This window comes from Liolophura sinensis, chromosome 1, assembly GCF_032854445.1.
Source record: "Liolophura sinensis isolate JHLJ2023 chromosome 1, CUHK_Ljap_v2, whole genome shotgun sequence".
Taxonomy (NCBI): domain Eukaryota; kingdom Metazoa; phylum Mollusca; class Polyplacophora; order Chitonida; family Chitonidae; genus Liolophura; species Liolophura sinensis.
The window spans coordinates 29668206-29684742 of record NC_088295.1 but is presented as its reverse complement, the minus strand read 5'-3'; positions in this window follow the sequence as shown (position 1 = coordinate 29684742).

Here is a 16537-nt window from a genome sequence, read left to right as displayed (position 1 = left end):
CCCGTGGTAGACCTATCATTCGGTTACTGACGGGCTGTACAGGTTGGAATTCCTAGAGCCCTTTGGAATTCCTAGAGCCCACGGAGAATGGAAAATGTTTTTATTATAGTTTCTAATAAGAAAAAGGTTTCACGATGCACAAAAATGTTGTTTTTCTATGACCTTCGAAACGCGATAAGGTCCTATCAAACATATTATTAGCAGCTTCAACAGCAGCACGCCGGAATTAACGGGCCAGGTTAGCAATTTTGTGAAAAATAGGAAACAATAATCTATTCCCTGTGCAGTTAGAAATGAATTATGTTGTCAAGGTATTTGACAAAACCCTCAAATCCTTACATCATTTCCACACATTAGACTTTAGTGCTTTTAGTCTTACAACCATCTTCCAATTATTATGATAATTGTTTAACAATGTTGATGAAGTACGATTTTTGTTACATGTAGCTCGCACCGAAACGTCAGATTCAAAATATCAGATATTTTAGCTTCGATTAAATAGGAATATACAGGGCGGTTCAGTGACATGGACTAAAATACTATGGACTCCAGATAGCACCGCATGCTGACAAACTTCTTTCGATATGTGTCGGGCAAATCATAGTAATGACCGAAATGACTTTGGACTTCGTTTGTGGTTAGATACAAGCCAAAGATAAAAATAATCAAAACAAAACGCCTTCCTTCTAATGGAATGAATTAAAATTAAGTTAACGACCGCCGTCTGTCGTTCACTATTCTGAACCTTGCGAGCATCTAATGGATTATTTGACTAAATGGAAGGTTGGGCGTACAGACCTGGGATGAATGCTCCACAGGATACTCTTACCTACTGGACTCAGTAAATGCAGAGAAAAAGCCGAATATATCACGACCTTTCTGGTGTCAGTCTCACTTTGACCAATGCTATTTAATGAGCTGCCGGATAGGAATACTGTGATCAGAGTTCCACGGATGAAATTCATTTAGGGCATATTGTCTACAGATGGCCAATTGGGACTGTCAATACAGGCTAGCTATTGGGGTCATCTTCTCGCCGATTCTCGCTTTTGACGATCGATCCCGGTTCGCTATTAGATTGCACGTGGTGCTGTCCTCAGCAAATGGGCTTAAGTGTGAAGGCTGTTCTTTGGTATTATATTATCACACCGTTGATAAAACTGGCACTTTCACTAACACTTCATCGGTGTGTTACCATCCGCCATCAGTACCTCAGTATTGGTTTCGCGATATATTTATAACAGAAGAGGGAAGTGAATTACCTACTGCCTTGTATAACCTTCCCACAGATCCACAGTCGATAGAAGCTCTGTCCAGCGATATATTGTTTATATTTCTAAGGCTATAACATGAGAATCAATACACTTCTAACAAGAACACATACTTTTAAGAATGATTTTCTTTTTTCGTAAAAATCGTGAGTTTTTTTTCCATCTTTGAAAACACCTAAACTTGTCTGCAACGGTAGTGTGACGTGTGGACGTATTTTGTTTATTCTTTTCCATCGGATAGAAACACTCTTCTCTAACAGGCATTTCTTGTGTGTTATCCAGGCTTCTATAACGATTTAACAGTTATTTCTGTGAGAATGGGTCTTTGTTCCTCAAGTCTGTGTCACTTACACCGCCTTCTTGCGCACAACGTCACCGTTTTACGAAGACAGATAAAAATCCAATGTATAGGAAAGCACACATGGGTAGAAAGCTTGTCACCGCTGTCAGGTTAAAGAATTGTTACTGGCATATTTTTTGATTGCACATCAAAATCTATAATGTCCCTTAAGCTATCGCCTATCTGAACAATAATAAACCGTAAATTTCAATGATGGTATCCATCCCAGGTCATGAACTTTGACTTGTGGAATAATGAGCAGACGACAGTTGAAAAATAGTTTCCAGACGGCAGTCTTGTCGTTCAGCAGAATCAGGTAAAAGTAATATTAAAATTTATTGATTTGATTCGTGTTTTACGTCGTACACAAGAATATTTCACTTTTGCGACGGCGTCCAGCATTGCGGTGGAAGGAAACCGTGTATAGCACCGGGGGAAACCCATAGTAGTAAAATATTTAGGTATGGGCGCTCTTTGCCCATCAACGACTTAGTTTGGGTTTTGTTTATTAGTATAGGGTCAGTTACGAATATATTTCCGTGAAATGCGTGTTACTGCTTTACCAATTGAAGTCATAAAATTGTAAAACAGACACGTGTTTAACCTACGCCCACTCCATACAAGTGAACCGAAAATAAACACATGTATGAATGTTATCTATAGAAGGGCTTAATAATTGTGTTATATATTTTGCTAGAATTTGTCTCGGGAAATTACTGTCTGATCACAATCTATGAATGTGTTACTTTTTATTCCCTTTTTTGACTAATAAATAAGGATAACTGCCTGTTGTTCAGAAGCCACATATAAACAAAAACAGGACAAAACGGCAACATTTGTCAAACTAAAGTCTCAACAGAGCTTTAATAAGGAGATTCGTTCTAGAGGATCGACATGCCTTCTCAGATGCATACAGCTACCTTGTAGCTGATACAGAACCATGTAATAAGCAAACGGATGTATATTCGTTTGTATTCGAATAAATACACATTCTGATAAGCAAAGCTTGTAACGATCTTGAAATACCCCAGGGACGTCAGCACTCCATTATCACGGAAACGAGAATAATGGCAGTATCCAGTTCATCAAGAACATATGTGTCACGACACGCTCACAGTGATTTGATTTAAACCTACTTTGACAACCATACTAAAATACTGACATTCATGAAAAATCCAAATGCGAGAGATTCCATAATTAATGATCTTTTCCATAATGCACAATATACATTGGAGGTGAAATGAATAAAGCTTGTCAATGAGTCGGTCACTGTGCTTATTCACTTTCAGTCGAATATTTTACAGTAAACACAGTGCTCATATCCATGTCTTTTATTTTCGTGTTTTCCGTACGAGAACGTTACACTCAATGTACTTATCGATAGATTTAATGTGCTGGCTCAAAAGATTTCTTTTGTTTTCACATTTATAGAAATGATATACAAACGGTTCCCCATTTCACATATATTCCATCTTTTGTGCTTACGTTAATTCCAGTGGAAACATCTGTTGAACCGAAACTCAGTGAGGTCACACGTGATCGATTGACATTACTTAGGCATTGTTTAATTAGCATGCCGAATATTTATCAATCTCTTCAGACAGTCTTATTTTGTTAATTTAGCATAAGTGTTGTAGACATTTCATCTTAAAGCTGGTTACTTGATCGGGTTTGAGAGCTCTATTTCTGTGTCATTCACTTTGAGTACACGTGCTAAAAACTTGCATCTACTTCTTACGGGGAAAAAATCAATTGTTACAGTAGTCACTGGAATATTTAGATGAAAATGCTTGCAAAAATTCAAATGTTGCTTCCATCTAATTGATTTTGGCCTCGATTGAGGATTGAAGTTTATTCAGGCATTTATTCGTGGCGGACGTCCATTTTACTGAATGCTAATTTGTCTTTGAGAATGTCTTTGAGTGTTTTTCACTTAGATTTATAGATCAGCTATAACAACGATGGAATCATGCATCGTATGTCATGATGTAAGCAGTTTAGCCTAATTTGATGCATTTAAGGCTGTCGATTTTACGAAGATTCTGTCCGTTGCTGGCTGTACCTGTCTATCTATGCTGGCAACTGTTGCATATATGTGTTATAGACTGCTGCAGATATACAAACGAATTCACTGGTCTCAAAATGATCAGAAATTGCTGTAAATATTCAGGTATTTTTCACACTAACCGCATGCATTATTCATCATTGAACTAGCTTTCATGGATCATGGATGTAAACATGATGTCCGTTAAAACTAGAGGTTTCTAGGACGATGTCCAAGCATAGATGTAACCTAACTGACAAGCTACTCACGCTATTTGACGCAGTCATTTAATAGCTCTATTTTACTGTAAATGATCACACATCGAGTGAGCGTTTCACCGTCTACCATTCTTGTGTTTGTGACTGCTGTTCTGAGCTATTATTGCTCATTCTCTCTTTGTGGTGTGACGTACTTTTATTCCATTTCCACCGGAGGTAACGTTGCTCTGTAGGTGACTGACGCAAAGACTGGATTCTGTGAGACTTTACCGTTACTCACTTGTCAAGGGAAAGTAACTGGCAGAGAGGTTTAATACAAACGAAAGAGCGGAGAAGACCAAACAGCGAGAAATGGATTTGAACACGTGGCCACATGGGTCTGGAAGATAAAAGATAAATAAACTTGTATTTCTTCATGTATGTATGGTTCTGATGTATTAGAGTTCATTTCATGCTGGCACCAAGACTACTTACTGTTCCTTTGATGATTCCAAACTTCCTATAGCTGGAGAAACATGCACTTGACATGGCAGATTAGAACGTTAAAAACGACCTATTATGTACATAATAACCTATATTTAGTCGCTCATCTGCCGGGAACAGCTTTGCCAACAGCTGCCTGTGATGTTAACGGTAAACCAGCACTAAACATCTCTTAACTATACCCCGTATGGTGATCAAAGTACTACCTCTGGTCCAACATTATTTAATTGTCGAGTGGAAAGCTACAGGCAAAATTAGCTACTTCGGTGACCTCGCCGAAAATGGAGCTTCAGTCTGGGTAAATAGAAACATACCAAGATCAAAACGTTTATGTGGTCATCTAAATAGCAAACTCAACCGGCTAATCCCGTTTTGTTGTGTTAATGAACTGCTTTTGTACGAGCAGGGCAACAAGGTCTTGACTAGGTATGAAAAAATCCACATTTCCAGACAGTGTTTCTTACATTCTTTCATTCTTTGTTATCAGAAATAGCCACATGCCTTTTTGCTTCATAGGTTTGTCTCCTTTAATGACATTCCTCTTGCCTCAAAGAACCGATTGTCGAAGCCTATATAGTCGTATTAGCCAAGGATGTACAGTTACAAATCTAAGTGATCTGACACTGTGTAATACATCAATCGCAACACACCGCATTATACCAGTTGTGTATATAGGCAGCTACTCGATTAGAGAACTGATAATATATTTAACAGAAACGAAATTGAACAGCACGCCAATTAAGCTGATCCTTACAGAAACAACGCCTTTATCGGCACTTTTTTTTGCTTTTATTTTTGTAAATAATGTATCCTCCATATCTGCTTCAGTTGTCATCGGGGTCATAACCGTTCCCTAATGTTCCCTAACCTTCCCTGGTTCAGAGAAACAAACTTTATACTCGTTTCTGTTGATAACACAGCATTACAGCTCTAGAGCAATATGTAGACCTTTTGGGACATAAACAATGATTTCGTCTTCACCATCGTCTTCTGTTTTCTCCCTTAAGTTCGTTCGTGCAATATATTTGCACTCCATAGCTGCTTCAGTTGTCATCGAGGTCATAGGGATTTCACAACCAACCCCCCCTCCCTACCCCTCTCACTCGACCTGATCAGATAAACAAGCATTCTACTGGCGTGTCTGGATAGAACACTAAAGTTCTAGCAAAACATGAAAACTTTTTTTGACATGACAAATGATTCGGTGGTGTACACATTGACAATATTAATATTAATATTAAACCAGTGTATACAGCCATCGGGTATAATAAAAAGAGGAAATCATCTACACACTTATAGATGTTTTTGGCATTTTTAAGTCTTACACTTTTTGCATGTCTTTCTTATTTATTCTGTATGTGTATTGCTGCTATGTACCGTACATTTAAATATCACATTATTGGAATACAAACCAAACAGTTCACACTGCAGTGTGTCGCCATCGTCATGTAAAAACACTCAAATATTTTACACCCTCCAGCCTAGAGCATATCTTACGGTGACAACATTATCCAAAACAACGTAAGCGATCCGAGAACAGCTGAAAAATGAACAGAGATCTTTTTTTCTGGGTGTGAGGCAAAGCATGTGACTTGTGATTTCCATAATGTTGCTTTGGAGAACAAAAACCCATACTGAATCACGAAAGCCTCATCCAAAAGTTAAAATGCCTCAGTTAAAGTAACTATGGTTTTGATGTTAGATCATACTTCAATTATGTTTTTGTTGAAGCACGAAATTTGCGCGTAATTTTTTCATCTTGTGGATTTTCTGTAGTGGAGGTACCTAGTCAAAGTTATTCGCAGACAAAATCACACGGAATCAAGAGAATCTTTCGTATGTACACAATGCTTACGGTAAAGAAGTCGACAGCTAAAAGTACTTTTTAGGACGGGAGGCGTCGATAAAAATTAGGATTTACAGTCCCTGCGAGACGTTGTCAGCACAAAAAGTGTAACACAGGCCATTGGGTTGAAATGATTTTACATTTAGGAAGTTACAAACCCATCTAACACCAAACGACTTCGACCTTCCGAATGGCATGTTCCGAGGACAAAAAAGCAACATGGCGTTTTATTCCAGAAGCGTGTATGTCCTTGCATTGTTCATGATGGGCTTGATGAGGCTTGATGTTACTGGCGATTAAATATTTACCGGAAATTTCGTATTGCCATTTCCATGAATTGTTTCAAAATGTTGCAGTATTCACATTCTAGCACGACACTGATTTCGATTTAAGTAATATAAGTACAATGAGATGATGATTTCAAAACTAAAGATTCCATATGTCTTTTTATGGTTGTGATTTGTTTTCATAATTAATGACCTATGGATAATACTTTGGAATTGCAATCGCCAAAGCTTGTCAATCAATCCGCCACTGTTCTGCTTCCCACTCTTTGGAATATTTCCAAGTGTATATAGCGCTAAAGTACACATCTTACATTGTGGTAAAATAATATTATACTTGATGCACTTATTGAATGATTTAATGCAGTACCTCAAACTGTATATTCTCACACTTATAGAAATCACCTATAAACGGTAGAATTCTCCATTTTCACATCCATGTATATTGCTCCTTTTGTAATCCAGTACGTACATTAATACCTAGATGAAACACCTGTTGGCCTGAAACTCAATGTGGTCAAACTTGATCGATTAACATTACTTAGGCATTATTTAAGTTGCTTACCGAGTATTTATCTGTCTCTTCAGATAGTCCTATTGAGTTAATTTATTATATGTGCGTAGACATTTTATCTTCATTTCTTTGCTCCATTTCTTTGTCATTCAGTTTGAATAGACGTGTGAAAAACGTTTTACGGTTAAAAAATCAATTGTTGCAGTAGATTCTCCAATATTTAGATACAAATTATTACAAGCATCAATTGCCTGTTTCCTCTAATAGTTTGATTTTGGTCTGGATTGGGGATTTAGGTGTATTCAACGATGGCGATTGCCTTCCAAGCATTTATTCCTGGCGGAAGTCCGTAACCCTGAACGCTAATTTGTCTTTGAGAACGTCATCTCTGTGTGATTTGCCCGAGGATTTATGGACCAGCTATAACAACAGTGGATTTCGACACGTCACAATTTTACTTTAACAATGAACTATATTACATGCACTATAAGGACCCTTTCGTCGTCATGTTACTGAAAAATTGTTAAGTACGACGTTAAACCCCAAGCACTCACTCACAATATTGAATCTTGTTGGAGACAATTTTATTCGATGAATTTTAACACTGCGCATAATGCCATCAGTTGTATATGTACGCGGACTCTCTCAGCACCTGGCTGTTCTTGTGTGTACATGTACTTTGTCGACAGTTTGCCTAATGTCAAAACATTACCTCCGCGAACATTACCTTGTGATGATTTTAAAAAAAACGGAGAGATATTCTTCGTTTTTATATGCAGCAAACCTTGTCATTAGGATATTTGTACTGATGCTACAAAAAATTTACGTGATATTTGCGAGTTTATACACTGACAATATACATTATGGAATACATAAGATATACAAACGAATTCAGTGATCTCAATCTTATCAGCAATTGCTGTAAATATACAGGTATTTTTTCATGCTAACTGAGAAAGCGTTTGACGTAGATCTGTACATGTAAACGCCTGTCTTGTTTTTGAGTACATTTAACTCAACCGATCTCAATATATATGCTTTCTGTAAGCAGCGGAGGAGGGGTGGGGGATGGACTTTTTATTGGGATTCCACCAGCCCTGTCGCACACCCCAAACCATGTTCAGTGACGGATAGAGCCCCAACCCCGCGTTAATACTAGACGAACTGTCCCTTAGAAAATAGCGCGGCTATGGTATACCCGATATACAGCAGCTGCAATATGAAGTGCTATAACACATGCATATGGATCCTCGTCGGCTCTCCGCGGCGCTGTGGAAAAGGCTGCCTTGGGGAGTACTGTAGGATTCACCTTGCGTGTAGGCGCAGGAAATCCAAGATCCCAAAGCCCTGCCGGCGGTGGTTTAGGGACCCAGACCGAGACTTGTCTGTGCGCTAATTGCGGGAGTGACCTGGCTCAAAGCATCTCGTTCGGACCGAAGCTCGAGCGAAGCGCATCTATCCCCTTGTTATGAACGTTACCGTTCGTGGGGTTATAACGAGGGGTTCGGATTTCCCATTTAGAGAAGCGTTGTCTACAATGTATATCCATCTGGAATGACACAACATGAAGGATGACACATGCACAGAATACACGCACTTCGTGACCGGTTCGAAACAGCCATAGGCTTCCGCCCCAAATACCCAAGACCGTAGTCCGTCTTATAGGACCCCTGCGAGACTCTTGACCGCTACATAGCGACAGGAGAGCCCAGACCCTCGCGACCTCGGTGATGTGTTCGTTAACCATAACACCAGGGTCTCTGCTGGCAACGTCATCCAGGCCAACACTTTTAGCGCCGATAAGGCCTCCGCGAAAAAGCCCCCAACGGACGGCCTTGCTCCCCTCAGAAAGGGCCGGACTCGCGGCGGCACTATCCTTGGAATCTCTGCAGAAACCACGCCGGGGGATGGAAGGGATGAATAGACTGTTCTACGCAAACGTCAGCCCTGTCAGCGCAGTTGAATATGGGCTCTACCCCGTCAGAGACCCAGACACTGCCAACGGCGAGGCCAGAGCTGACACCAGCCAGGCAGGCCAAAATTGAGGCCTTGGAGGCCATAGTGAACGAAACGGAGGCCTACAGGAAAGAATTGTCAAACTCGCAATCATCGTCCGCGACATTGCCGGAGCGACCTTTACAACAGCGGAAAGTACCAGGGGTGGCATAGATCAGTAGACCTGATCCTCCACAACGGCCATGCCTAAGACCTCCACTTCCCACCGGCCAGAGAGGTCCGCATCTACTAGGACCGCGTCTGGCAGGCCATCCGAGAAGCCACTCAGGTCGAATGGAAAGCGGTTTGGGTTGTCATCGGTGGCGACAAGAATCTCACAGTCAACCAGTTCCTTCTCGAGGATGGCCGGACGTACCGGATACGTGGAGCCCACAATCGGTTAGTCAACGTATGCTGCCACATGGCTCTAGAAGACCTCGAGGCCCTGGCCGCACGCGTCTTCGGTGAGAACCACGCGGCGGGAGTCAAAACCAAAGAAAGAAACGACTGGTGGCCAGGAGACTAGCCGCCCACCTGCTCGAGGAGGTTCTGCGTGGAGCATGGCCATCGGCGGTCATTTGAACTCGATGGATTACAACACGGAGGACTGTCAGCATCGACATGAAGGCCTCCTACTCTGTCAGCTTGCGGGAAGAGGGCGAAGCCAAGCCCTACTTCCAGCGCTTCGAAGACATCAGCACGGACTTCCGGCGAATCCGCTCCTGGGAGTGGGCCCTCACACCTCTTCTCACCTACCTCCGCGAGACTGGTCTGTTGGTGGGCTTGGAGGTTGCCGACGCGCCAATCTCTTTCAAGCAGCAAGAAGACGTCTGGCTCCCTGAAGACCTAACCAGGGGTGTCTCATCATCGGCATATTTGCACAGGGCAGCCAGGCTGACACGGCGAGTTGAGACTGATTAAGGAGAGCTTGACTACCTGGTCAGAGGCACCCACCAAAGTAGCACCCTGGTTGGAGCGCCAATGAGGTGCCCACTAATTCATATCCTCACCTACTACGACGGTTTACAGCCCCAGTAAGCCCACCTCAAGGCCTCAATGTTGGATTACGCTCACATCAACCTGCTTGAGATGCTCAGGAGGTTCACATCCGAAAAAGCCGTTTAAGTCGCCACAGACGCCATCTACATCAAAAAGACGGCCCTCCACAAGCTCGGGGGGCCGAGGCATTCGTGTCACCCAAGCCATGCGCCTGTGGGAACGCCTGTTGCCTAGACTGCCTTTGGCCTGTCGCCCCAGCCCAGTGTCGCCCCATCTATAGTCCCGCGGAGCACGCAGCCTCCGCCCCAAAGCCTGAGCACTGAGCCGCCTACAAGAACGCTCCAGACAGCGCCGCACCCAACCACGCTGACCCCCGGGCCAGAAGTACATCCTCCGCGTGGTCATCTGGGACGAAGTCTGCAACGTCCCCCGGCCAGTGCTCGAGACCTTCCTCGATTGGCTTGACTCCAGGGGCGTCAAGATCGTCTGCTGAGAGGATCAGGGACAGCCACCACCCATAGCCGTCGAAGCCCCTCATAAATGGCTCTACGAGCACTATGACTATGAGGAGACTACGGATATAAGCGTCATGTCCAGCATTCGTATACCATTCGTAGTCCGTAAAGGGCGTTTTAAGTCGCTAAGATCCATTTCCAAAACAAGGTTTAACACTAGTTCCTAAAGACAAAGGTATGTAAGAAATTATACAAATAGGAAATAAAGCCAGTAACACACAAGAGAGAAGCGGTCATCAGGTTTCAATGATGCCGGGCAGAAAATTAATATTCCAGGCATGAATTCCATATCAAAGTTCAAATTCGTAGTCTGTGAATGAGTTCTAGGTCAAATAGCAATTAAACAAGATTGCAACTGTTCATAAAGGCATCATTCCGATGTAATGAGCATGGCTGCCTTTACGCTATATTAAGCGGTATTAGATACAGGTCGAAAATGACGAGCGTTAGAGACCTTAACCGAAAGGATTGTGATTCAAAAGTAACGGACGATTACGTCTCTCCCGTTAATATGTAAGGATATCATACTACAAGAGGCGCCATCTATGATGTTACACATGACATGCTGGTCTGTATAAATATAAGCGTCAAGTCCGACATTCATATACCATTCGTAGTCCGTAAAAGGCGTTCCAAGTCGATAATCGCGAGATCCATTTCCAAAACAACGTTTAACACCCAAAGACAAAGGTATGTAAGAAATTATAAAAAAAAGAAATAAAGTCAGCAACGCACAAGAGAGAAGCGGTCATCAGTCTACCAGACAGACGGTTACACTCCACAACCAGCGCCATCTATGTTGTTACATACCATGTACGCAATAGATATGTACATAAGGATAACAGCGCCGTCTATGTGGTTGATCACAATTCACATCACCAGAGATTCTGAACGCTATGTCCATACGTGCCAACGAGAGTGTTATACTCATTGTAAAATTTGAGAAACTTAGAATGTAGGCGTTTGATGGAGTATCCTTGACAAAATAGTTTTTAAACTAAACACTTGTGACGCAGATTAAAGTCATCACAATTTACGCAAGATCTGACAAATGCTACAAGGCGAGATATGTATACGCCATATGCAGGACCCTCCGGTATATTGCTATCCAAATAAGGATAATTTACAATATCAAAGTTAAAATTATCCCTTTTGTCATAAAGGCGGCGTGAAAGGAGACCTTTTGCGTCTTTGTAGAGATATAGATCCAAATAAGATGTACCATCAGGACTATCTGTTGTCTCCTTTAAATACAATGAAGGCGGATAGATTTCCTTCACCGCTTCAGGAATATTGGGGTTATTTACCGCCAGTAGATCATCAACATACTTCTTGGTAAATGAAAAGGATCGAGTTTTAAAGACATCACTTTTACATAATTAGGACGACCACCGCGGCCAAGTGCCCCTAGCTGCGAGCCCTCAAAAACGCCATTCGGCTCCAGTCGGAAGAGGCCCAGTGCCAAGAGATGCGCAAGCGCCTGCTGGCCTACCGGGGCTGGAACGACTTTTTCCAAACATGGCATCCAAGTGACCTCGCCGCCAGTAGAGTACGCTGCATCACCCAGTTCGCCAGATGCTGTCCATCGCCAGACGCTTATGGCCCACCACCTCCGGTCTTCGAGGCCGTAAACCGCAAAAACATCTGGCGAAAGCTCCAGCCTTATAAGCGCATCGACCAGGCAAGTGGATTGAAATGAAACCGGCGAATGACGGACGCCGATACCCAGAAGGAAACGCAGGGTTACTGCTGTGCCGCATTTAACATCGAGCTCCTCTGGGTCTACCAGTTCAAGGATACTCGGCAGTTTAGTGTCGGCCGCCTGGAGTGCAATCAGGAAAGAGGGGCGGCGGTTTTCAACGTATGAGGACTCCATTTGGTGGCAGCTGTTTGTCGGGAGACACAACAAGCAACTCCTCACGGACGCATTTCCTGGGCGTACCGATAGCCGAAAAGCCGTTCAGCCAGAGTTTCGTTGAAACGCTCCATAATGCCTTGGTCTCGGTGCACGTCCACCCGCACACGTCTGATCGACACGCCGTGTTTTGTCAGCACCTGTTTTGTGGCGGCCCAGGTCGACATGGAGTAGCTTCAGCCATCTAAGGAGCCCCCGCTTACATATGCGAGCCAGGGCATCAGCGACCTCTTTGGTTTCTTTCGTTGCCAAGGATTCGGCCTCCTTATAGCGAGAAGCCACGTCGACAACGGTATTTGTGGAGCTTCCGCCTTCGACCAGGTCGATCATGAGGCAGAAACAGAAGATCGGCCTGATGGACTTCATTCGGCACCGAAACATCAAATTTGGGCCTCGGTACCTTTTTGGGGCGGGGCAAGTATTTCTGTCAGATGGCCTGCTGGTTGAGCCAATCGCGCTACAGTAGACGAAAGACAGCTTCCGATCCATCTATCACCTCGTGGTATGCAAGATATTCCAGCAACCCGATCAGTCTCCAACAGGCTTCAGGGACCGGCTGCCCGGTCGTCTCTCGGAGGTTGGCCGGGCCCGCCAGATCCCTCGCGCATACCTCATCATTGCCCTTTTATCACGCCGCCAGAGATCGAGCGAATCTTGTGAGATGCCAACCATTACATGGACCAGAGGGCCAGAAAGCTTGCAGGGACGCTCACGAGGCCGGTTACACACATTCCCAGGACAACGAAGGTAATCTCGCGGTGTTTCTGGTCTTCAGAGGGTGCATAGAAATCGGCGAGCTGAGGCTCGACCCCCAGCGGATCAATGCATTTGCCTGTCACCCTGGAGTACTCGTGGATTGCAACGTCCACATCCAGGAAAGTTTGAACGGCGTGGCCCCGCCGCAGGAAGACATCGGAAGACCTTAGCGTGAAGAAGACGCAGTTCGACCCTGAGAAGACTAAAGCGTTTACCAGCGCGCCGCCCACCATCATTGCGACGGACGCCATTCTTACTTCATAATATCTGCTGGAATGAGCCCGTGTTTAATTAGCGTGTCCTTGGATGCCATCGCGAGGGCCACGTCCACGACCACCATCCCGATGTCCCGGGGGTGAAGTCTTGCTTGGGAAGTCTCCCCGGGGCTCGGGGGGCCCGCCAGGGGGCGAGGGTGATAAACCAGCGTCTCGAGTAGGGCCTTGCGCGTTTCAAAGAAGCAGCCTTTAGAAGGCTCGGGGAGCACATCCGCACACTCTTCCTGGGCGCCATGTACAGGCCTATGCCGAACACAAAGTCGACTGCACTACCAGCGTACTGTAACACATCCTGGCAGCGTTTGATAGCAGCTGGTAGGTCGACCAGAGAAGCAATGGCATCTTTGATACTGGCAATAAACTGCTTCTGCGCGTCGATCGGCGTCTCTGTCCCAAGGATCCGCCTTCATACCTGCGCTTGGGCGCCTAATACGGCCCAGACTTACGTCCGGAAGGAGTGGTTGAGGCGCTCTACGCCTGGCTTTGTGAAGCCTTGCGATTTCTCCACAATGAGCGATGCCCAGGCGTCCACATCGTCCTGTTCGATGTAGCCTACGTGCAGATAGCCGTATTTTCAAGGGAACGACATCCTGCTCGGATCGAAGGTTCCGTCGCCAACAGGGCCGTAACCGATCCTGGTTATGTAGTAGCCTGCTTTCCCTAAACCTTGATTTACACCACTACATATGTGGAGAGACGGGGAGCTCACTGCAAATCCTTTCATAAGCCCTTTTGTCGTAGGGGTTGTCGAACGCCTCCCAAGCTTTGTCTTGGGGTAAGGGGGCTTTCAGCTCTTCCAAGATCCGTCGGACCTTGTAGTAGGTGTGGAATGCGAATAAGGTCTTTATTCGGCGGTGGGGGAGAGTAGGGGGTCTTTAACGGACACGCTGCAACTCCTAGTCGCGCACCAAACTGCAAACTTTTTCAAGCTGATTCTGCCAGGACTGTATTGGGTTGGTATTCCAAGACTGTGGAGACGCTGGTTACTGATGGTAGGGTGGACAGTTAATAATGCCAGTACGAGGTCGCCCTACTAAAAATAACATTGTACCCACTCTTGGTGAGCATCAACACTGGGACGGGCTTCATACTGGATCTGCCAGTGGTCACTATGATGTATGCACGCTGCACAAAGAAGTATTCCTGCCGCATGGTGTCTCGCTAACAATAAACGAACAGTGATCAATATGGGCGAACACGACTTCATGAATCCGCAAGAACTTGCTACAATCTTGGGATTCTCGGGGTTTAGGTCCGTAAGTGGGGTTTCAGAAGAAGACAAAGTACCCGAACTGACGCCTCACAAAGTGTCTACTAGTAATGCCAGTGGCTCTACTCTTCTGAGGCAAATCCCGGTATCCCGTGGAAGCATGAACTGCGGAAAGACGGCGGTATTAGACCCACAATACAAAACACTATTGGCTGGCTTCATGTCGCAGCTTACTATCAGCCTGTTAGACAATGGCTGCCATCCTATAGATACATTATATTTAAGCGTGACCTTAAACATTCGTCGACGCAATGGACTCGGTGGGCCCTAATTGCACTGACATATCTTTATAACATCTGGCAGATGTCGATTGTTTTGAGCGGCCAGGGGTGGATGGACGGACTTCCATTTCCAGCGAGGTGGTTATATACGGTTAAGAAGGTGACCTTGGGGAGATACGCTGAAGAACCACTGAAGCTGAATAAGATCGCCGATATAGATCTCAGGGCCCCGGTCTGGTTCGGACAGAGAATGAAAGATGGGGTCTCGTTAAATGGGATGCGCCCACGTGGGACTTTCATCTGGTTGTGACCCCAATCCTGGTGCAGACATGAGTGGGCGGTGTGGTACGGAAGGGTTTTAATCGCGGCACGGCTTTCCTCTTGTACATTCTCATGGGAGATAAAGTTCGTGTGATGGGGGTCACTAGAAGAGGGTTATACTATCGGAGGACATCCTGACTCAAAACCCTGGCTCGATCTCAACTCACCATTTCCCAGTTACCCGCGCAGTTCACAAGCATTCTGGATATTGTATTGGGTTCTAAAGCGGTTCCCGATCCCTTCTATGCCCTTCCTGGCTGGTGGCTTGGATGGTCGGAAGAGCATGTCGGTAAGGACGTTACTGTCATTGCAAAACTGCTTAAGGGAGGATCTATTCAAATCAAGACGACAGTAGACAATATCCTAGACGCTGCTGCAAACCCGGTGTAGATGAGCCGAATAAATCTAGAGCATGGCATTCAGTTGAAGCGGGTAAGAATAAAAACTGACCGCATGTCAGAACTAAAATTAAACACTGCACTTGCATCCACATAGAGATGGCGAAGCTGTACCCAATACTACCACCCTTTGCCCTCCCCCTCCCCCCCCCCCCCGACTGACGATCTGCACGAGTATAGATTACGTCATATAAGCGCTCTGAAAAGAGCTAGAAAGTGAGAGGGATGCCAGAGCCGGTTTGTACAAGAAATACCGCCGAGCCGTCAACGTGATCGATGGCTGGGTGTGGCGGGAGTCGGAGTGTTATCCACAATGATCGCCGCACCCATAGCTACAGGTATGGAAGGTGCGGCGTTGGCCTGTGGCCTATTCAATGGGGTTGCTAAGTTTGTCAGCCGGCGCAAGGCCACCAAAGGCAAGAAACACAATGAAATCCGCTTACTGGCTGGGAGTAAGCTTAATACCATAACAGACCACGTCTCCTCAGCGCTCATTAACGATACGACCTCGGAGACCGAGTTTCGGCTGATACTTGGTAAAGTCGAGAAGTACCGAGAAATGAAGCAATACATTCGGGCGGGTACAGCCGCCCCCTCATTTTCGTTAGATCAAAAGACGAAAGAAGAGCGACTGCAGCTGGGGTGGGACGAAGCTCGAGTGACTGCAGCTGGGGTGGGACGAAGCTCGAGCGACCTTTATTAAAAAAACTATTCAATTAGACTGCTCGGCTCAGAGGTTGGATACTGTGTGGCTCCCAATAGAAAGTCCAATCACCACCCCTGCTGCTCTGTATATAGTAGACAGGTTGTCTCCTGTCTGAAATAAACCATGACTTTTTGTAAACAAGATGTCCATTTAAAGTAGAAGATTA